The sequence below is a fragment of the Tamandua tetradactyla genome, chromosome 26 (genome assembly GCF_023851605.1).
Source record: "Tamandua tetradactyla isolate mTamTet1 chromosome 26, mTamTet1.pri, whole genome shotgun sequence".
NCBI lineage: Eukaryota > Metazoa > Chordata > Mammalia > Pilosa > Myrmecophagidae > Tamandua > Tamandua tetradactyla.
In genome coordinates, this window is record NC_135352.1 from 14274338 (window position 1) to 14297007 (window position 22670).

General features: G+C 41.4%; 1 long non-coding RNA gene across 12 annotated transcripts in view; it reads right to left on the reverse strand.

Annotated features, from left to right (window-relative positions):
* The window catches only part of LOC143669987 (uncharacterized), a 224485-nt gene that overhangs the window by 177833 nt on the left and 23982 nt on the right, over positions 1–22670 (reverse strand). The window contains exon 4 of one of the 12 annotated variants that reach the window (XR_013169193.1): positions 4831–5008. The exons of 10 other annotated variants lie outside the window; for them this stretch is intronic. This is a non-coding gene — a long non-coding RNA (uncharacterized LOC143669987). Of the gene's footprint in view, positions 1–4830; positions 5009–19487; positions 19620–22670 lie in introns of those variants that run through there. One more of the 12 variants, XR_013169194.1, reaches the window with a different exon arrangement.

Consider the following 22670-nt stretch of genomic DNA (forward strand, 5'->3'; position numbering starts at 1 on the left):
CATACTGCATGCGCAAATCCCATGACTTAGATCTCTTTCTCAAAAGGTTAGCAACCAGGCTTAGATTCTCTAAGCAGTATATTAGAAAGTTCTATTTTGGGGAATCCTTTCAACACAAGAGAAAAGACCCAAAGATACTGACAACTACATGTCTGTTCTCCAACACAGTAACCCAGCCAGTTCTTATTTGGGAGCAGATATGCCTGGATGATCACATTCCAGGGACAACATAGATAAAGAGAGATGGGACTCCCAGCATTCAGAATGCAAAGTTTCATAAAATATTCCCGTTTTTCAGCCCCATGCCTCTCTTCCACCTTCTGTTGTACCCAATATCCCTTTCAAGGAAGAAAACTGGATGTCTGAGGAATAAGGCTCAAAGGGAAGCTTACTTCTATTTACATTCTCTCTCATAATTTTGAATTTTGTAACATAAACATATTATCCTCTAAAAACTAAACTACTACTTTTAAGTTCTTTCAAAGGGATTGAAAGATAAATTTGATAAAATATCCCACAAAGTGCAACAAAAGACAAAAAAGAAAAGTAGAAGACAACATTGCTAAAAGAAATCAAAGGAAATCTAAATTGGTGAAAAGGCATTCCCTGCTCATGGATAGGAAGGCTAAATATAGTTAAGATGTCAGTTCTTTCCGGATTGATCTACAGATTCAACACAGTATCAATCAAAATTCAAACAACCAACTTTGAAGATTTGGAAAAGCTAATTACCAAATTCATCTGGATGGGAAAGAGCCCCAAATAGCTAAAAGCATCCTAAAAAGAAGAATAAAGTGGGAGGATTAACACTCCCTGACATTAAAACCTATTATAATGCCACAGCGGTCAAAACAGCATGGTATTGGGGTGGGAGGTCAGGAGCAATAAATCAGGCCCTAGCAAGGAAAAGGTATCTGGAGTCACAAGATTCAGGGCGGAAAGTCCCCAAGAGTTTAAAATTGAGCAATAATCATTGTTAAGAAACTAAAAGAATGGGATTTTTTTTGCAAGAGCTAACAGCATTTTTCTGCTTCTGTAGATAAGCTTGCTTGCCTACAGCTGCAAATCAAGATGTGGCTCTAAAAAGATGATACCCCTTTCCTGCTTCTGTGGATAAGCTTGTGGTTTTTGCCTTTATAAGCCCCCCCTTGAGAATCTCTCGAGGCTGCTCTCTGAATCTCCCTTCTTGGAGGTTTCTGAGGCAGTCACCAACTGGCTAATAAAGACTCCAAATTGGCTTGCAGATTTTTTGAATTGTGTGGTCTCTCTTTTGGCGTGCCCCACAACAACTGGCGCGAAGACAGAAGCATTAACCAATGGAATGGAATTGACCACCAAATCTTAGGTCAACTGATTTTTGACAAGGCCCCCAAATCCTTTGAACTGGGACAAAATGGTCTTTTTCAATAATTGGGCATGGAAGAACTGGATATCAATAGCCAAGAGAATGAAAGAGGACCCCTATCTTACACCCTACACAAATATTAACTCAAAGCCGATCAAACACCTAAATACAAGAACTAACATCATAAAGCTTCTGGAAGAAACTGTAGGGAAACATCTTCAAGACCTATTAGTAGGAGGTTCCTTCCTAAACTCTTCACCCAAAGCACAAGCAACAAAAGAAAAAATAGATAAATGGGAACTCCTCAAAATCAAATGCTTCTGCACCTCAAAAGACTTTATCAAAAAGATGAAGAGGCAGTCAACTCAATGGAAGAAAATATTTGGAAATCACATATCAGACAAAGATTTGATTTCCTGCATATACAAAGAAATCATACAACTCAACAACAAAAGAACAAGCAAACCCAATTATAAAATGGGCTAAAGATATGAATAGGTATTTTTCTAAAGAGCAAATTCATATGGCTCAAAAGCACATGAAGAGATGCTTATTTCCATTGGCTATAAGGGAAATGCAGATCAAGGCTACAATGAGATACCACCACACACCTATAAGAATGGTTATTATCCAACAAACAGGAAACTAAATGTTGGCGAGGATGTGGAGAAACAGGGACACTTATGCACTGCTGGTGGGAATGTACAATGGTGCAGCCACTATAGAAGACCATTTGGTGGTTCCTTAGGAAACTAAATAGCAAGTTGCCCTCTGACCCAGTAATAGCACTACTTGGTATATTCCCAGAAGAGCTGAAAGCAATGACACAAACAGACATTTGCACACCGATGTTCATAGCAGCATTATTCACAATCACCAAAAGATGGAAACAAATCAAATGCCCATCAACAGACAAGTGGATCAACAAAATGTGGTATATACACATGATGGAATATTATGCAGCAGTAAGACAAAATGACATCCTGAGGCACATGAGAAGATGGACAAGCCTTGAGGACATAATGCTGAGTGAAGTTAGCCAGACTCAAAAGGATAGATTCTATATAATTCCACTTTTATGACCAGCATAAAGGTATAATCAGAGGCTTATAACACCGAATATAGGGGACTTAGAGATACATAGAAACTAGAGATGGGTGAACCGTTAGCTAATGAGGTTGTACTCCAATGTAAGGAAATAGATAGGAGTGAAGGTGGTTCTCTAGTAGGTCTAGAAGTTAATATTACCATATTGGAGATGAACAAGATTGAAAGGGGTTGTAGAGACCTATGTGTCCCACTGGTTAACACTAGAAATAGGAATTAGTTCTTGTGAGAATTACTTCATAGATGTGATTCTTGTACAAAGAGTGTTTAAGTCCAGGATACAGGGAGAAAACTGCTATTGCCCAATTCATACAATCTTTAAGTGGTCAAGTTAGGATTTGGACTCAGGCAAAAAGCTCCAGAATCCAAGCAATTTACCACTAAATTGCCTCTTTAGGTGAGATATTTCAATAGGTCACTAAAATTTCTTCCAATTTTACCTTCTGTCTTATATTTAATGTTCCAATTAAAGTCTATGATTTTAGTGCACATAAAATATATTATAATAAATTTCAATTTACAAAACTATTTTCAAAATAATAGTCCACTTGCAAGACTTTTAATAAATAAACATTTTTGATGATCATAAAAATAATACACACCTATTGTGTAGGATTTATAAGAAACCAGAAAAATATAAAGACTAGACTACTCTTGTCTCTAAAAGCCCATGTATAACAGATCTTTGGGGTAGAGCAGAGAAGTTTGAAGACTAATGAAATTAAAACCCTGGTTGTATGGAGCTACTGTTGAATTGAAACTGTTGTGTAATTTGAAGCTATTTAAATCTTGAAACTTTCATCAAGGCAAGTTCACGATTGCATACTAATATCCTCCCCATGTCCGTAACCATCATTTTTCTAAGTTTGGGCAGCAGACCAAGATACTAATCATTTTGCAGGAGAAAGAGTAAGTCTGTTACCATCGCTCCCTCAGTTATTGTGGTCTCTGAGCTACCTGGTCAGGTAATCCCAGGCAAGCTGGTTGTGGTATCCCAAAGGAAAATGAATGCATAACACCCTCAGGTATGCATACATGTTAGATGGGTTTGTCAGAAACCAGTGCCTGCTTTTCAGAGTCCCACATGCATGGCAATGCTCTCTTTGTCTTCTAGGTCCTCTGCCAACATTGCATTCCCACACAGAGCCCTGAACTCTAAGAAGGCTGGGAAACTACTATGGTTTTATTGTATTCCATGAAAACAAGCACTTTTAGGAAAAACACTTGAGTGCTTGTTCAGTGGGCATCATGCTCACGTACAAATTTATTTGCTGTCTACAATAAGCATGGGGATAGTATTCTTGTCTTCATTTTAGAGATGAGAAAACTAAGGCTCAGAGAGGTTAAGGAGCTTGCCCAAAGTCACCCAGAGTGGGATTCGAAGCCAGCTGTATTTGCCTTATTTCTCCATTACCCAAATTGTTCTTGATTTCTCTCATCTGCAAGCATGAAGTAATAATAAACTTGGATGATTCTAAGCAGAATATTTTTCAAAGGTCAGGAGTCCCTTCTTTACAAGTGGGAGCAAGGATGCTGAGGAAAAGGAAAAAGATTGTGTTTAAATCAGAGGAAAAGGATGGTGTTTAAATCATTTCAATTATCTCTTCAGTTTCTCTTAGTTTTAACATAATTCCTTAGTAAATTGATGGTGCTTCCGGCTTTGAAATTCTTTTGTGTGTATCTGATGTTCCCCAACTTGCCCTTGCTTTAAACAAAGCATCAGTTATCTTCCATAGAGCTTTGAGAATATTTAACAGGTCTCTGCACCTTTGGGGGGTGGAGAGAGAGCAGGGTGGTGATTTCTTACATAAAATATTGTTTTAAGCATTTAAAGCCAGTTTTATTAATCTTCCATTTCTTAAAAATTGGGACACCACAGTAACATCATAAGGGAGCAGTTGTCTATAATTTGCACTGCTATATTTGGTTTCCGGATTGTTAAATATGCAAGTCTATTGTTTGGAATAATAGTTAATAATAGTTTCCAGGCAAGGCGGAAATAGAGCCACTATCATTTAAAAGCCTGAGCCAAACTGCAACTGCCTCTCCAGCAAGATAATGAGTTAATAAAGAAGACTTCTTTCAAACCAATAAACACCATCACTGTTCAGAATTATTTAGGCCCCCATTACCTCGAACTTCTAGTCACTAACCCATCCCAATGTGATCACTAAGAATAAACCCATCCCGCCTCTTCAGTAAGGGCTAAACCGCTGATATTTCTATCTATATTCTGCAGGAAATGATGACTACAATAAGAATTAGGCTCTGGGTTTAGAGAGCTTCTGTTCTGAGAATGAGGACAAGCTGTTGGATTGTGGAAAATACGAAAGGCTGAGATTCTAGGGTACCTGGAATAGCTCCTTTGATGTGCTGCCCAGAAAAGCCTTCCCAGATCCTCTCGCCCCAGCACACGTTTCGCGTTGGATGCTCACCCCTCTGTCCTTTCAGATGCACACTCCATCCTTCTCCACTCTGCACGGTGCCCCCAGGGACTGCAGCCATGCAGCTCCCAGACCCCTCTGGGTTCCTGTTGGTTTTGACCAGTAGCAGGCACTAGGTAGGTGATTGGAGGATAAGAGGGGTTTATGGGGGAGAGTGAGGATGAGGTATTTATTGCCCTGATTTGGCCATAGCTACATTCCCTGACCTAAAGCACAGTGCACCTCCTTCAGCTACTGCTGGCACCATCCTGGTATCACAGGCTACTGCTCACCACCCGCATGTCCTTCACCCCGAGGGGAGGCAATGGTGTCCTGCTTTTGCCATTCCTGGTACTGTACCATTCCTGGTTGCTTTTCTCTAACCCTGTACCACCTCCATACACGACCCCTTCACAGAACTCCTTCAATCTTCCCTTTGTAGTGTGCCTGGTTCCCTGTGGGACTCTAACTGATAGAATGGTCCTCCTTCTCTTCACATGCAGTCAACAGAGGGTGGCTCTTGAAATATAATGTATTTCAGGTTTTAGAGAATACAGAGGTTGGAAGTCAGGTCAGCGGAGACTTAGTCCTACTTCTGCTATTAGTTTCCTCTGTGAACTTGAGGAAGTCAATGGAACTTCCCTGATTTATAAGGCTCTGGACTATTCAGATCCTCACCTACACATCCAATTTCACGTCCTGCAGTTCTCCTCCCTCCTTCCCAGGACCACATGTCCCACAATCACTACACATAATTTCCTATGTCGTTTCTCACTCTTTCAACAGCATGATACAACCTATGCCAGCAGGTACTCTATCTCCCTTTTTATTTTGTCTCCACCAAAGCACAGAGCATAATTCTTGGGCCGTAATAACTTCCCGGTACTTGTTAACTAAAAAAAATGGGAACAAATCAATGCATGTAAATTTATATCAAGTAGTAAAACATGCATCCATGTATTTTATTACCAGTTTGTGTCCATGTTCTGCTATAGACTTAATTTTCTACCCTCCGGCCTTTGGAAAAGTATAAAACGTAACATTGTAGCACACACTGAGATATGTGTGTGTGTGTATTCATTGCTAATATTTGTCTAGGGGTCAGGAGAGAGAGAGGATAGAACCATGATAAAGTACAGACTTTAAAATAAGAGGCCTCTAGGTTTCAGCTCCAGCTCATGTCACTTACTGTATTACCTTCGGCAAGTTACTGATACCCTCAGATCCTTTTCCTTTTCTGTAAAATGGTGATCACCCATCCACGTTGCAGGTTAGTATGAAGATTAAATTCCCTAACTATATAAAGCACCTGAAACATAGCAAATGCTTAATAAGTGTTCATTTCCTTTCTCCCTGAATGACCGTTTACACACAGAACGCTGACATTCCCTGCAGGTTCTGTTTCTTTTTCCAAGAGTCCTTTATTCTTTGGGTTAAATTGCCTAGGACTTGAAGCTCTGAGACCAGAAGTTTTACAAAGTGACGAAATTAACTCTCTCCCGCAAACACGTTCAAATTAATCTCATCAAAGTCCTCTGAGGGCAAATGTTTAATCATCAGAACTTTAGGTAATTAAGAAGACTTAGAAGAGTAGTAACATTTTAGACTTTAACTACTTCCTAGGAACCTGGGCGATGTAATACTAGATGTCTTCAGCCCAATGTATCAAGCTGTTCAGTTTTACTAGCAAATAAGTAAGCACAGGGGTAAAAAGAAATTTAAGAGGGTGATGAGAGACCCACGGTCTTGACTGTGGCAATAGCTCATGGGTATATACGTAGGCACAGCTTCTTACATGTGGACTATATCCCAGTAAAGCTCATTTAAAAAGTCAAGTACATTCCCGAAAACCCTAAAGATAACCTTGGGCTCTATCAAAGACTGTGTGCCAGTTTAAATCTGTGGTGAACCCCACAAAAGCCATGACCTTTAACCCTCATTCAATATTGCTGGCTGGGAGCTTTTTGACTGTTCCCATGTGACTCACCCAGTTTGTGGGTGGTAACTTTTGTTTAGATGACTTCAATGGAGATGTGTCTCCACTCATTCAAGGTGGGGTTGCTTACTGGAGCCCTTTAAGAGGGAACCAGTTTGGAAAGAGCTACAGAGCCCACACAGCCAGAGACCTTTGGAGATGCAGAAGGAAAATGCCCTCCCTTGGGAGTTTCATGAAACAAGAAGCAGGGAGAGAAAGCTAGGAGAGGTCACCATGTTCACCATGTGCCTTTCCAGTTGAAAGAGAAACCCTGAACATCATCAGCCCTCTTGAGCCAAGGTATCTTTCCCTGAATGCCTTAGATTGAACATTTCTATAGACTTGCTTTAATTTGGACATTTTCATGGCCTTAGAACATGTAAATTTCCAACTTAATACATTCCCCCTTTTAAAAGCCATTCTGTTTCTGGTATATTGCATTCTGGCAGCTAGCAAACTAGAATAGATTGTATAAAAGTTTTACCTATTAAGTCCATTTTCTTCAAACTTAAAAGCCTCCACATGGCTCCTATGCCAAATAAGCCCTGAAACTCAGAGCTACTATTTCTTTATGGGATAGAGAATTTCATTCCTCTATCCCATAATATTGATACCCTTTTTCAGCATGAAGAAGTTAAAATGGTCATTACCCAGATATCCCTGAAGATTGAGAGAAAAATCAAATGAGAGGGAGAAGGGGTAACTGAGAAGTTAGGGTTTAACTAAGGATGATGACTACTGACTCAATATATAGGTATTTCTTTTTAGTTTCTAGGGTAATAGAACAGTCAGAAGGGAATACCTGAAATTGTGGAATTGTAATCCAGTAGCCCTGATCTTGATAATGATTGTATAACTATATCACTTTTATTGTGTGTCTGTGTGATTGTGAAAACCTTGTGACGGACACTCCTTTATCCAGTGTATGGGTAGGTGAGTAATAAAATAAAGGCATGCATGAAAAATAACAATAATAGGCTGGGAATACGGAGGGAAATACCCTTATGCAAACAATGGAAAATAGTTAATAGTACTATTTTAACAATCTTTCATCAATTGTAAGAAATGTAGCTACTGTTAAAAAATGGTGGAATTACAAAAAAAAAGTGCTATCATCAACTTTAGCAAATTTTCCTCACCAATGCAAAGGTTGGGGCTGGGGAAGTGTGTGGGAATCCTGTATTTTATACACGATTGTTCTGTAAATTCACAACTTTCCTAATAAAATTTTTTTAAAAAGTCATGTAAGAAAACTAAACCTTAAAAATGAAAAAAAATCATCAGCCTGTGTACTTATGCTTTGTGTATTTTGCCATAGATCAGTTATAGCTCATATGGTACTATAAGCATGAAAAATAAAAGGAAGATGCCAAATAGAAAATATAGTATGCTATCTTTTGTGTAAGAAATAGAGGGAGCATATGAATATATATTTTTATGTGTTGGCATCTGCATAAGAGTCCCTGAAAAAATAAATAAGAATCAAATGACAATTATCACTCTTATGACAAAGAAGGGGAAGGGTGAGGACTGGGAGGTAGTGAGGCTTTTTGCTGTATAGTTTCTTAGAGTGTCTTGCTTTTTTGAACCACATAGAAGCAAAAATAAAGAAATACATGTTTAAATGAAGGTTAGTAACCAGGTGAGTGGGATGGGAGTGGGGGGTTGATGTCAGAAGGAGAAAAAGCAAGATGGCGTTTTCTAAAAACAGAAACACTTCGAAAGCACAAATGAGAAAAGCCCAAACTGGAAGGTTCTGCAAAGCTCAGTGATAAAACAGTCTAAGGTTTAAGGATGCTGAGGAGACGTGAACTGGGAGCTGCTTGCCACATGACTTATCCTCTGCCCAGAGGTACAAAGAGATCACTGTATTCTAAATAGATCTGCCAGAAATGTTTAACACAAAGCACACTATAAAACACCATATTATGTACTTCTATTATGAAACTAAATAAACCAACTAGTAAATGTATAGTGAAAGACCTGTATATGTTGAGCTCGCTCCAGGGCTGAGAGGGGTCCAGAGAATGGCGACAGGTAAAACAAGGTTCATTTCCTTAGAGAGCTCAAGTCCAGTCACAGGTGAAATGGCCAGGGACAGTTTTTGATAGTTGTCAGCTACTGAATGAAAAGGTACCAAGTTCAAAGGGGATGAGACCAGCCAGAGAGAACCCCAATGACTTAATTTCTAAAAGTTAATTCTTTGACTCCCAATGCTAGCCCCATGATGGCTGGAAAGGAAGTGGGCTCAGCCTACTGATAACCAGAAAGGAATCCAGGACAGCCCACACATTTCTTTGTTGTTTCCCATGCTCACTTCTTAGTCAGTGCCAGGCCTGCCTCCTATGGGCTCCTGAAAGCCCTTCCTTGGTGCCCTGGAGGCTCTTTTCCTTTCCTCTCCCTCTGCCCACAGCTCCTGGCTGCACCCTGCCTCAGCTTCCTTGGATCCTCACATTCTACAAAGAGGAAGATCCACTATTCAAATAAGCCTTTTTGGCCAAGTGGATAATATCACTTAGCAAAGCTTTGATGGGTAATTATGTTAAAAGACTCCATCCCCACCACAGCAGGGGATGGAAATGAACGAAGGGGTAAAGAGGGTAGAAAAACCACTTCCTTCCACTTGGGGAGGATGAGCAAAGCTGAAGGGGGGAGAAGAGCTCCTGGGCTGCCTTTAGAACTCTGCTTTAATGCTTTCTGTGACACAAGCTTGTTAGATCTACTTTGAATCAGGCTGACTTTAAGGATGTGGATTGTAGAAGAAAGAAGGGTGAGAAACTGTGCTTTCCAGCCCTGCTCTGCCACTTCCTCTGCCATGTTGTTTGACCTTTCTGATCCCTGCTTTCTCTGGCTGTAAAATAGAGAGTTTCAACTATATAGCCCAGGTCACTTTTAGCTTGAAAATGTCCCAATCTCAGGGTAGCATTTAGGGGGTTTCTGCCAGCACTAACCAGAGGTAAGTGACTTGGGATATGACAAGTGGTCCCTGGCATGGCCACCAGAGTGAGAGGCTGCCCTGCCATCTTCCCAGCAGCTGAGGCCCCTGTTGCTGTCAAAACAGCAGGCCATGGGCTCTGCATGGAAAAAAAGGAAGGGGCAGCTCCCAAGTGCATGGAATTCAGTCTGCAGAGCCTCAGGGCAGCCTGGCTCCCCTAAAACTCCAGTTGGAGAGTTCTTTTGGTTTCTGCAGCTCCTCCTCTTCCACCTGTGGCCTTCCTGGCTCACTGGCACCTCCCTCAGAGCAGGGCAAGGGAAGTTGAAAAGGACCAGTTAGATTCCCTGCCTCTCACTTAGAATTAACTTAATCAAGGCCTTACATTTCCTGACATGTGATCTCTCGGCACCCACAACCACCTGATAACCTTCTATGCACTCCTATTACTCCCTCCTTTTCTTATCTTATTTCCTGTTTGCTCTGCTGTACTGGTGCTTTGTTCACTCCCAAAGTCATGCATTCGTCCATCCAATCAACAAGCAATAACCAACAATCAGGCTTCTACTATGTGAATCAGATGCCTTCCCTGCCCTCAGGGTCTCACAACACATAGAGGTAATAGCAGTCCTAACATCTCTATTATTCTGGTCCTTAACAAGAGGAAGACCAGAAGGACAGAGGCCGAGGGGGCATCTGTGCCATTGTGCATTACAGACTAGATTAGAACCCAGACTACTTAACGCTGAAAGGTCTTTGGCTTGGGGGGATGAAGCAGATTATAAAGAGAGTCTCTGGCTGATCGAAGTGGATCATATCTCTTAGACCACATCTCAGTAGACTTAGAGTTTTCCACATTACTGCCTATAGTCACTGGATGAAGGTAATATCCATTTGCTTCTCTGCCTAGTGATCAACACTCTCTATTCCAGGAAATGCCCATCTCTGGCAAACATTCTTGGCTTTCTCGCCACCCGTCTGGCCCCAGTAGCCCCCGTGGGTCAGTGCCATCCCAATCATGTGCCTCTTCAGTTGCCAGTGATGACATCGAGTGCTTACCATCACTGTTGTTTCATTCAGATTACAAAATGGTTTTCCAAATTGCAACACAAGCTCCCACACAAGATTGATCTCTTCCCTCCACTGTCACCATTTCCCAAGTCTTGTTTTTAATATTGAATTCATTCTGGCAGATGTACTTCAAGTGAATCCAAGCAGACTTCCTCTTTTAAGTTAATTCAGTCTTGGGGGAAAATGGCTTCTGAGTTCACAGAAAGAGCTACTGACCCTTTAAGCTGATGTTGTATTATAAGAGCAAAGAATGCACTTTCTCTTTATTTTTGCTTCAGTGGTCTCCAATTCAGGCCGACTTCTCCCACATGGGTATAGGAGAGACAAGTTCAAAGTATGCCAGGGATTCTATCACTCAGCCTCTAACCCACAACTTGCGTGATCCTTCATAGCCTCACCCAACCAACCTCTATCATTTGAGTTGTCTATTACTGTGAGAAGACTACTCCAAAACCTAGTGGCTTCAAACAGCAATGATTTATTTGTTCTATAAGTGTGAAATTTGAGTAGGGTTTGCAGGGAAGACTTACTCTGCTTCAGACAGTATTAACTGAAGCAGCTTGACTGAAGACTGAAGGATCACTTCCAAGATGGTTCATTCCCATGCTGGATAGTAGATTCTGTAGGTAGGATAGGAGCTTGGCCAGGGCTGAGGACAGGCAGCCTCAGTGACCTTCCACATAGACTTCTCCATGGGATACTTTACTTACTGTTAGCATGGTGGTTGGTTTCCAAGGGTGAGCAACTCAATAAAAGAAGACAAAAGTACATGACATTTTATGACATCATCTTAGAAGTCATATGGTGTCACTTCCACTATCATCCACTGCTATAGGCAGTCATAAGGGCCCACTCAGGTCCAAGCAAAAGAGACAATGACCCCACCACTGAATGGGAGGACTATAAAAGTCACATTGTAAGAAAGGCATGTGGAATAGGATATAATGTGGGTGCATCTTTGAAAAATGTATTCTGCCATAGCTTATTCTCTGACCACAGCAAGTCATATTTACCCCACATGCAAAATGTACAACCTCTCCCACAAGACATCCAAGTTTCATCCCACTGTGGCATCAACTCAGAAACCTGAGATCGTATTATCTAAATACAGTCAGGACAGATGAGACTTTCTCTGCCTGAAGACCCATGAAGATTCATGAACTAAACATACAATTATGGCACAGGCAGAGGATACCACTACAGACTCTCATTCAAGGTAAAATGGAGGCACACAGCATTCATTGGTCCGTAACAATTCTGAAATCCAGCCAGGCTCATGTTACCAGTTTCCTTCTCAGGGCTCAGTACTAACATCTGGGAATTGTTCACTGTGACACTTGGCTTTGCCTTCTTTTTTTTTCAAAAAAAGTAAAATGATGCTTGCAGCTAAATAGTTTTCTTGACCTACTTCCTTCCAGTAGAAGCTTAGATTCAAAGACATCACTTCACGTTTGTACTGTCTCTATTCCTTTCAGTCCAGAACCCATATGACCTGGCATTCTAAAACTTGCTCTTTCCTCCTATCAGCCTAACCTCCCTGCTCTCTCTAGCACATATCTTACACCTTCACCTAGACGTTCACTTGTGTCATGTTTCTTGCTTAATCTGCCTTCTTTACCTCTCTCCCATTTATTCAAATTCTTCAAACAGTAAGTTATGTATTAACATATCCAGTGCCAATATCCACCATTATTGGGTATTTACATGTGCCAGGCTAATGTTAAGTAATGTGATACAGCAATGAGAGGCATGGTTTCTGATCTTAAGGAACTTATACTGCAGTGAGGAGACATAAAACAAAAGAGTAAAAACTGATATATAAGAAAATTGCCATAATGGAGATATGTACTCAAGGGACCCAAGAAGAGTAGCCCAGGACACCTGGAGCAGCTAGAGGTAAAAACCTGAAATTGTGGAAATGCATCCCATATCAAAACTTGAAATCTGTTCTATAACTACTTGTTACAATGTACTTTGAAAATCATTGCTTTTTTGTATATATATTTCACAATAAAAAGTTACTTAAAATTTTTTTTTTAAAGGCAACTCATGAATCTCTCCTACGGAATGCTGTGGGTGAGCAGTCAAGTTGTGCTGCCAAGGGCAAGAGACTACTGGCTGTTGGACATACAGTGCAGTGCCTATGACCATAAGAAAACTTTCCTAGGGAAGAGGGGACATTTAGAAATGAGTAAATGGGGAAATTCTTAAGGCCACATGCTCATGCCCACACTTGGGTAGAAAGGATCAGGGAGGTCCCTATGCTGTGGCCTGAAGTTATTCTCTAAATTTATCGTATGCAAAAACTCTGAAGGAGAGCACTCAGGTCAATCTGCAAAGACTAGGAAAGGTATTTCTTCCTCCTCCTTTTTTTTTTTTAACCCCTGGTAATCAAAGAAATCTCTACCCTACTATTAGCTATATACAAGCTTAAAGACAGGTGGCTCAGAGTCTAAATTCTAGCGAAAACACATGACAATATAAAAATATCCAGGTTTCAACAAAAGGTTACAAAACATATAGAGAAATGGGAAGTGGTGGTCCAGGTAGAGGAGAAGATTAAAGCATTAGGAACCATCAATGATGAGGAGCAGAACTGAGACATACCAGAAAAATACTTTTTTAAAAATGGCCCTAACTATATTTAAACAGCTAAAGGAAAACATGGAAAAACTAATTAAAGGAAATCAAGAAAATGATAGATGGACACAAACAGAATGTCAATATAGAGATGGAAATCATGAAAGGCATCCAAACAGAACTTAAAACCACACTATGGGAAATTAAAAACTCAGAAATTAAATACAACAGAAAACTGGAGTTGGCAGAAGAAGAATCAGAGAACTGGAAGACTGAAATCATTTAGTCTGAGGAATAGAATGAAGAAAAGTGAACAGAAACGGAGGAACCTGTAGGACACCATCAAATCTACCAATTAATGCATTATGAGACTCCTAGAAGGAGAAGAGAGAAAGAAGCAGAAAGAATATTTAAAGAAATAATGGCTGAAAATTTCCCAAATTTAATGAAGGACACTAATATACACATCCAAGATATTCAACAAACTCCAAACAGGATAAACCCAAATAGACCCCCACACAGCTTATTATAATCAATTTGTAGCTATCTAAACAGTGGGTGGATAGATAGATAGATAGATACATAGATAAGAAAGAAAGGAAAGAAAGAAGGAAGGAAGGAAGGAAGGAAGGAAGGAAGGAAGGAAGGAAGGAAGGAAGGAAGGAAGGAAGAAAAAGCATGAATCACATAGTAAATGTGACAAAATGTTAAAATTGGTGGATCTGGGCATCTGAGGAGGAAGAAGTATGTTGGAGTTCTCTGCATGTATTATTTTTGTAGCTGTCCTGTAAATTTTAAGGTATTTTGAAATAAATTATTAAAAAAAAAAAAACAAAAAAAAAAAAACCACATGGCATATCCCCTTCTGGGAGTCATTTCCCTGCTGTGAAAGTACCAAGAAACCCTTTGGAGCTTTATACTTACAAGGTGTGATTAACTTTGGGTTCTTAAATGTTTATTATTAGGAACAGTAGGCATTCTAATTGATGTATAACCCAACAGCTCTTTCCCAATGTTTTCTCTCTAAAGACTTGCCATTTCCTTGGAAAATTAACCCAAGGAGTAAGTCCAGCTTTTAAGTGTTTTCTAAGACAGTCCTACTTAGAATGGGGTCTGCAGATCAGCAGAGTTTGCATCACCTTGATAAAAACACAAATAAATATACAGGTAGTACTCCAGACTACTGACTCCAGAAATGCAGAGATGGGCAGCAATCCGCATTTTAACAAGTCCTCTTTGTGACTCTCTTGTATACACTCAAGGGTGCACTTGCCCTGAGACTTGCTCAATATCCAACATTGAGTGATATATGAGACTTGAGCCTGGTCAGCTAAACTCTGCCTTTCCCTCCAGGTTGCCCCTGCAGTGAAACCCTTCAGGCAAATCACACTGCCTTTTAGACTCCAGTTTACTAAGCCACTTCCCCTCACCTCCAGTGAGTTCAAGTTCACAGGTCCAGCCCTCCCTTTCAAGCACCACCTACCATTCCATCTACACTCCAGTACAAATAATGTCACCATTACATTTTTTTCTGCCCCCACTGAACAGGAGGCACCTTTTAGTTTTCTTCCCATAGAAGTTGCCAGATTCACTGCCAGCCATTAAATGTATCCATTCATACTGCCTTTCTTCAATAGTTGATTGATTTAATTCGAAGAAGAAAATCCTGCCATTTCCTGGAATGAATCTACTAAAAATTGATCTCATTCCTTCAGAGATTGAAGACAGTTATTGGCAGGATGGAGGTTCTTTTGACAGATGTATTGGGTTCATCTTCTATACCAACAAGCATCTAAATTTTCCTTTAAAATCCTCTTTTCTTACAGGATTAGAAAATATCCTTGGTTTTTTTTTTTTTTTTACATGGGCAGGCACCGGGAATCAAACCCGGGTCCTCGGGCATAGCAGGCAAGCACTCTTACCTGCTGAGCCATCATGGCTTGCCTGATATCCTTGGTTTTAATTCACTCCTTTTTTATCTGTGGCTGGAAGTTTTGTTTTTACCAAGGAGACCAAGGTCCCTTTGGGTTGCTTATTCCTTATGTAGAACAAAAGCTTATATGAGATTATTTTAGAAATCCAAAATAAGACAAAACCCGGCTCTCACATTTGGCCACATAACCATGTGGGGTTGGGGTTGTTAGCAGGGAAAGACTCAGACGGCTCAATTGCCTTGGGCTCCCTTGATTCATAGTCATTATCTTGGTAAATATGCCCTGAGTCTATTCCTCAGACTCAGAAATACAGAAACTTGGTTTTGCTAGCACAGAGAGGTAGCTGATCTTCATATAGCCAGAGTCTCAGTGATGGATCATGAGATTGATTCATCAAACCAGAAAGCCAACATGTTAACTTACGATGGGAGACCACTTTCTCCAGAAATGGAAGTTCCTAGCCAACATGAGCAAAACGTGATTGTCCTACAGTCAAACTACATGGGAAGCTATTCTAGTTTGCTAGCTGCTGGAATGCAATATACCAGAAATGGAATGGCTTTTAAAAAGGGGAATTTAATGAGTTGCTAGTTTACAGTTCTAAGGCCAAGAAAATGTTCCAATTAAAACAAGTCTAAAGAAATGTCCAATCAAAGGCATCTAGGGAAAGATACCTTGGTTCAAGAAGGCCAATGAAGTTCAGGGTTTCTCTCTCAAGTGAGAAGGCACATAGCGAACACAGTCAGGGCTTCTCTCTCAGCTGGAAGGGCACATGGCGAACATGGCATCATCTGCTAGCTTTCTCTCCTGGCTTCCTGTTTCATGAAGCTCCCTGGGAGGCGTCTTCCTTCTTCATCTCCAAAGGTCGCTGGCTGGTGGACTCTCTGCTTTGTAGTGTTGCTCTCTCTGAATCTCTCTGAATCTCTCATTCTCCAAAATGTTTCCTCTTTTATAGGACTTCAGAAACTAATCAAGACGCACTCAAATGGGTGGAGACATGTCATCCCCTAATCCAGTTTAACAACCATTCTTAACTAAATCACATCAACCAGGGAGATGATCTCATTACAGTTTCAATATATACACTATTGAATAGGGATTATTCTACCTTTAAGAAATGGGATTTACATTAAAACATGGCTTTTCTTAGGGGGCATACTTCCTTTCAAACCAGCACAGAAGCCAAATAAGTTATTCTCTGATTTTGATTTCTAATTTTTACTGTGAGACATTGTTGACACAGAAACTGGAATATTTAAAACATGTAGGACCAAGGCATTCTTTCCTGGGAGGAGGACATCTAAGGGTTACATCATAATCTGAGAGTTGCTTTCTGGGTCTCAGATCTGAATGAGGGGGATCAGAAGGAATCTCATGTTTAAAGATATCAGACCCTGAGAACCTGCACACACTTCTTACTAAACAGTGTATCTTTCAAATAGGATTGCAATTTTTGAAGTCCATCAGCTAAAGCCCACTTTTGCCTGGATATTATTATGGAGTCAAATGTAATAATGTTTAATAGAAATTCCACCTGCTGAAGCCCAGGTTCCTATTTTCAAGCAGCAAACAGGCCCAGCAAGGCCTCAAGAGTAAACAAAGATGCTGTTAGGTAAGGTGTTTACTGGCATTTCCTTTCCTTTCTTTTCTTTTCTTTTTTTTTGTGGAAATAAAACCCATATTCTGGCAATGCTTTGTAGCTGGCAAATATCCTAGAAAAGTCATTCCCGGCTTCAGTTCCACAGCTCTTATTCACTGGGCTTTGAGTTTTCCTTTAAGGGTCAACAGACTATTATCTAAATGAGTAAGACTCCTTAGAATAAATATGTGGACAATTTTGTTTTAAGGATTTAAGTGTTGGTTTGAAGTTTGGATTTGAGTGATTGTACTGAATGGAAAGTACAATGGCAGGCACCTCTAGTAGCCACTGATTAGAACCAGCTTTCCCCAGGTAAAGCCTCAAAGCTTCTCTGCAGGTAGCAGGACACAGCATGATTTGCCCTCTGGCTCTAGAGACTGTGATCATTGCTGGATTCACCAAAGGATATGCTGATTCTTCTAAACCATAAGATGAACCAAGGACACTCAACTGCCAAGAACATCTTCCCTACCCTTTTTTATCCAAGAGTTTGTTAGTTTACTAGCTTCTGGAATGTGATATTCCAGAACTTTTATGATAGGACAATTTAATAAGTTACAAGTTTACAGTTCTAAGCCTATAGAATTGTCCAAACTAAGGCATCCAGGGAAAGATACCTTAATTCAAGGAAAGCCAAAGTGTCTGCAACACCTCTGCCAGCTGGGAGGTGCACTGGTCCATTGCTCCTATACTCTGCCACTTTCAGCCTCTATTCTTGTGGAGGTTCCTCACTTTACTTCTCCAGGGCTGGCTTTCATCTCTTGCTTCCCTTGACTCTCTCCAGGTTCTGGCTTGCTTAACATCTCATGGCAACATCAGCTGGGCTCCAAGCATCTCCAAACATCCATGTCTCTGTTCTCCGTGTGTCTGCGTCTCCATCAGCTCTGCTGCGAAGTTTCTGTGGCTCTGAGGCTTCTGTTGTTTCTCCAGGCTCTGTCATTTCTGTTGTTTCTCCAAAATGTTACCCTTTTAAAGACTCTAGTAATCTAATCAAGACCCACCTGGAATAGGTGGAGTCACATCTCTGTCTAATCAAAGGTCACACCCAAAATTGGGCATGCCACATTTCAGAGATAATCTAATCAAGTTTCCAGCCTACAGTGCTGAACAGGGATTTAAAGAAAGGGCTGCTTCCACAAGATTGGATCGGGATTAAAACATGGCTCTTCTGGGGTACATAATATTTTCAAACTAGCACAAAAAGTGAACGTTCACTGCTACCAGGCAATTAAGAGAGCAGGTCCTTTGGCCAGGTATCTCCTTTCCCCTGTCCTGGACCAGGAGGTAAAGGGGGACAGCAAGTAAGGGCCAGCCATTTAGGCTTTCTTCTGGAAGGGTGTGGTGAGAATGATTGCTTCTTAGGTATGATCAAAAGTAAAAGAATCCCAGACAGATCTGCCACCAGGTCTATGACCCAAGGAGGGTCCACAGCCATCACACACATCCAGTTAAAAACCCAGATAAGAGTGCAGGGGTGGTGCAGTGGTAGAATGCTCATCAACCATGTGGGAGACCCAGGTTTACTTCCTGGACCATACACCCACCCACCCCCCCAAAAAAAACCCAGATAACTGCAACTCTATCCTTAATTAAGGAAATAATTAAGATTCTCCCCTCCAACCCAGCCCCCCTCCCTCCCACAAAACCACCTTCAAAAACTTCCTGGAAAAACTGCCAGATCTTAGATTAAGAAAAAACGTAGTTTGTAGGAACATACTCTACCCACACGCAATTCCAAGCAGCTTTTCAAAGCACTGATCAGAATACTTAAGGGCTCTGTCTAAAATGTTTATATTTGGAAGCCTCAGCAACATCCAGCACTGCCATTCTCCTTGCCCCAGCAAGGATGGACTTTCCTGATATCGGCATGACCGAGAGACCACTGCAGAGAGTTTCACTTCCATCTTTGGAGCCATAGGCAGAACATTTTTGGCAAGTTGGAATCTTCATTTTGTGCCTATCCTCCCACCCAGAGATCAGGAAATCCTAAGCTTCCATTTGGAGCATCCTGGCATTTAGAGACATTTCTCAGGTTTCTTTTGAAAACATGTATTTTGTTTTTTCAGAAGAAAAATTAATACCTGCTGTTTGGTTCAACCCAGGAGACCCAGAGCCTCAGCTATGAGGAGTGTTGAAATATCCACCTTCAGGGCTCCTCTTTGCTACCCTCCCCACTCTTCTTACCCTTTCTGATTGACACAGGTATTTTTTTAGGTATGTTAATACATTCAATCTGGACACAGTCATTTGATGAAGATCTGGTAGCTGTTAGACCTTTTAAGACAACTACTTTTCATACCTCTGCTCTAATCATCAGTGAATCTTACGTTTAACTCTCAACAATCATATTTCCCAATTTGGACAGGCAAACCAGCTGGTATTAGCAAGAACTAACAACACATACTACTAAGTGTTCCAAAGTATGATGGAAGAAAATCAGAAACAACAATGTATTATGGAAATACTGTTCATTTCCTCAGGTGTGCTAATGGGGTTGTGGTTTGTAAAATGTCCTTATTCTTAGGACAGGGAAGCTGAAGTATTAGGTGTAAACTGCCAAGATGTCTGCAATTTACTTTTAAAACATCCAGCCAAACACAAGGAGTTACATATCTGTAGATAAAGCAAACATGGCAAAATGTTAGCAACTGTGTATAGATAGAGAGAATGTGGGCATTCATTATACCATTCTAACATTTTTCCATAATTCTAAAACTTATAAAAATAAAATATTAGGAAAGGGGGCTATGGTCATTTCTGCATTCCAGGGTAGAAGCAAGTATCTATGCTTGAGAAGGAGACTCTCCCTTTTTTCCCAGCAAGGCTTGTTTATGGAAACATCAATGGAGTAATCTAGATGCAAAGTTGTGTTAAAATAAAAATCAACCTTTATTGTGGATAGGGTATCTCTGGAGAGATTACTTGTGTGGGGTTGAAACTGTTATTTACCACCCCCTCAAAAAAATTTCATTTAATCCAATCTTGTGGGGGCAGACCTATTGTTGGGAGGGACCTTTTGATTAGGTTGTTTCCATGGAGATGTGGCTCCGACCACTCAAGGTAGGTCTTAATCCACTTACTGGGGTCCTATATAAAGCCAATAAAAGGCAGAAAACACAGAGAGCTAAGAATCGACACAAGATGTACCCAGATACAGACACTGGGAGATGCTAAGCTAAGAGATGAAACTCTGTACAGACTTCTGGACAGAGTCTGTCCCAGAGAAGCTAAGTGAGGGCCCACTGAGGCTTAGAGAGAAAGCCACTGAAAACAGGAGTGAGAGAGCTGTTTGAAATCAGAAGCGGAGAGAGAGGGCCAGTAGTTATAACCATGTACCTTCCCCTACGACAGAGGAACCCAAATGCAATCAACCTTTCTTGAGTCAAGGTATCCTCTTGTTGATGCCTTAATGTGGACATTATTTCATGACCTTAGAATTGTACATTTGCAACCTAATAAATGCCCTTTATAACAGACAATCCATTTCTGGTATATTACATTCCACAGCTTTAGCAAATCAAAACATTATTTACGCAGCAAGGCATGTTTGCTTCCTTTGGCTAGGGCTAGGAGACAGGGAGGAGTAAGGGACATGCAGAGGAAAGACTCTGGGCCAGGAAGCAAGCTGATCTGACCAAGACAGGGGCAAGCGAGCGCGATGGTAGGAGGCGGTCAGGAGTGGGTGATCAGGAGGTGGCACAAATGAAGGGCTCAAAAAGCAGGGATACTGCACATTTTCTATTATAATTCTCCTGGGTTATCCTCCGGGGCCTGAGGTTTACATTAAACACAAGAGCCTTCTTTGGGAAATGGGGAGAGAGTTCCCATGCCCGTCCTTGCAGAAAGAAGCAGATTGGAGGGAGCCAAGCAGCACATACTGGCCACTGCAAAACGGGCAGAGCTGACCAGCAAGAGGTCCTCACCAATGGCCTTCTGGAACAAGACAATGAGTGGCTGTCACCTTTTAGCCCTCCTTGAGGGAACTTCAAAAATATGAGGAGATGGGGCTGAATTTGCCACAAAGTCATAAGAGAGGGTTCAGACTATGGCAGTGGGACATAGAAAATTTGGGGGATCCATGGGTTATATAAACAGTAGAGAACATTTTGCTTTTCATCTTCCCAAGGGCACTCTCACAAGGGCAGAGGGTGGTAAAGGGAGGACATTTACTTTACCAAGCTCTTAATGGGTTTGTGGAAACAAGTTGGGACCGAAGCGGAGCCCCCAAAGGATGTCAGCATCTTGTAGCAAGCCCTTGGGGGAAGGGGCACCTACTCTGCAATAAAGCAGGAAAAAGAATTTGGAGCAAATAGGGGTCAATTCAGGAGGAGCCAACAAGGACCAGAGATTAGAGAAGGGAGGTCCAGAGGAAGCAGAGGATGGCAGAAGTCCCAGTGCTGCATAAGGAGACCCCATTCCATGCATACCCTAAACTTTGAGTAAGTTCTACTAAAACACACAAGCTCGGCACAAGTAAGATCCTTCTGGAAAGCCAAGTGAAGATGTGCCTTGGTAGCCCCATGACCCAGGCCAAACAGAGGCAGAACATACAGAGGACCTAAGGGTCTGGGGAAACCCACCTGATGACATACACAGATCTGTATTTTCAAGCTTGAAAATATACAGATACATAGTTGAGGTTACTGTAGCACAGGTATCCTCATAAGTAGTTGCCTTTCACTTTTACTGCTGGTTTCCTCATGCAGTACCCTCCAATGTCCTGTTATTTCATGCCAATAATTTAATTGCTTTCTTTGTAGTGGCTCATTTCTAAAGATAGTCTAATTTGAGGTTTTGACTAACTCTTACATATGTATCATTTCACTGGGTTTATGGAGGAAAGAAAAGAGTGCAGGACCAATTAAAGCATCAAAGACAAGCTCAGTCGTGCGCCCCAGGTAAAAGGAAAGGTCCAGCCCAGAACCTCCTCTGTCCTCTTATCCTTCATTACAAGGATCACTGCCAGGGCTTCCAGTCAGCATTGCTCTGTGCCCTGCTGGCAGAGTTCTCGTGTTTTCAATATTAGGAGCAACCGCCCTGTGAGTTGCTGGTGTCCCCAGGGAGTTGGAGCTGACTTGTTAAACAAACTGCAGCTGATCCGTTTGTAGCTCATATTTCAAGAGACCCGTTTTCTGAGATAAATAATGAACCCCAAGTGGGTGTGCCACTGAGTCACAGCCTCTCGTGGGTTAACAGCTAGAGCAGAAGGTTGCAAGGGCTTCAGTCCAAGGGGAAAACTGCAAAGAAGATTCCCTCCTCCTGACCTTATAGTTTCTTTGGAGTGCCGCTCTCCCCATCCTTTTAATGCATTACTTCCTCCAGCACTTCCTTTGGCTGGGGGGTGGGAGAGTGTTGGGGTAGAGAGAAGGACACGCATTTGTCTAACCGCTGCAGGGGGGAAATGTGGTATGCTCGATGACTGTTTCAGGCAGGAGGAAAGGAGAGAAACCTGAGGCTGTTTCCGCCCACGCTGCAGCTCAGCCCCCAGCAAACACCATGTGGTTTGTTTTGACCCTCCCAGAGTCGCTTCCAGATGCTGCTGGAAAAAAAAACCTGGGCAGCAAATGTCAGAGCGCACATGCCGGCTCGGTACCCCCCACCCCACCCCACTCACCCTGCTCCCGCACAGGGGCGCAGCAGTTTCTCTGAACCAACCAGGTACCG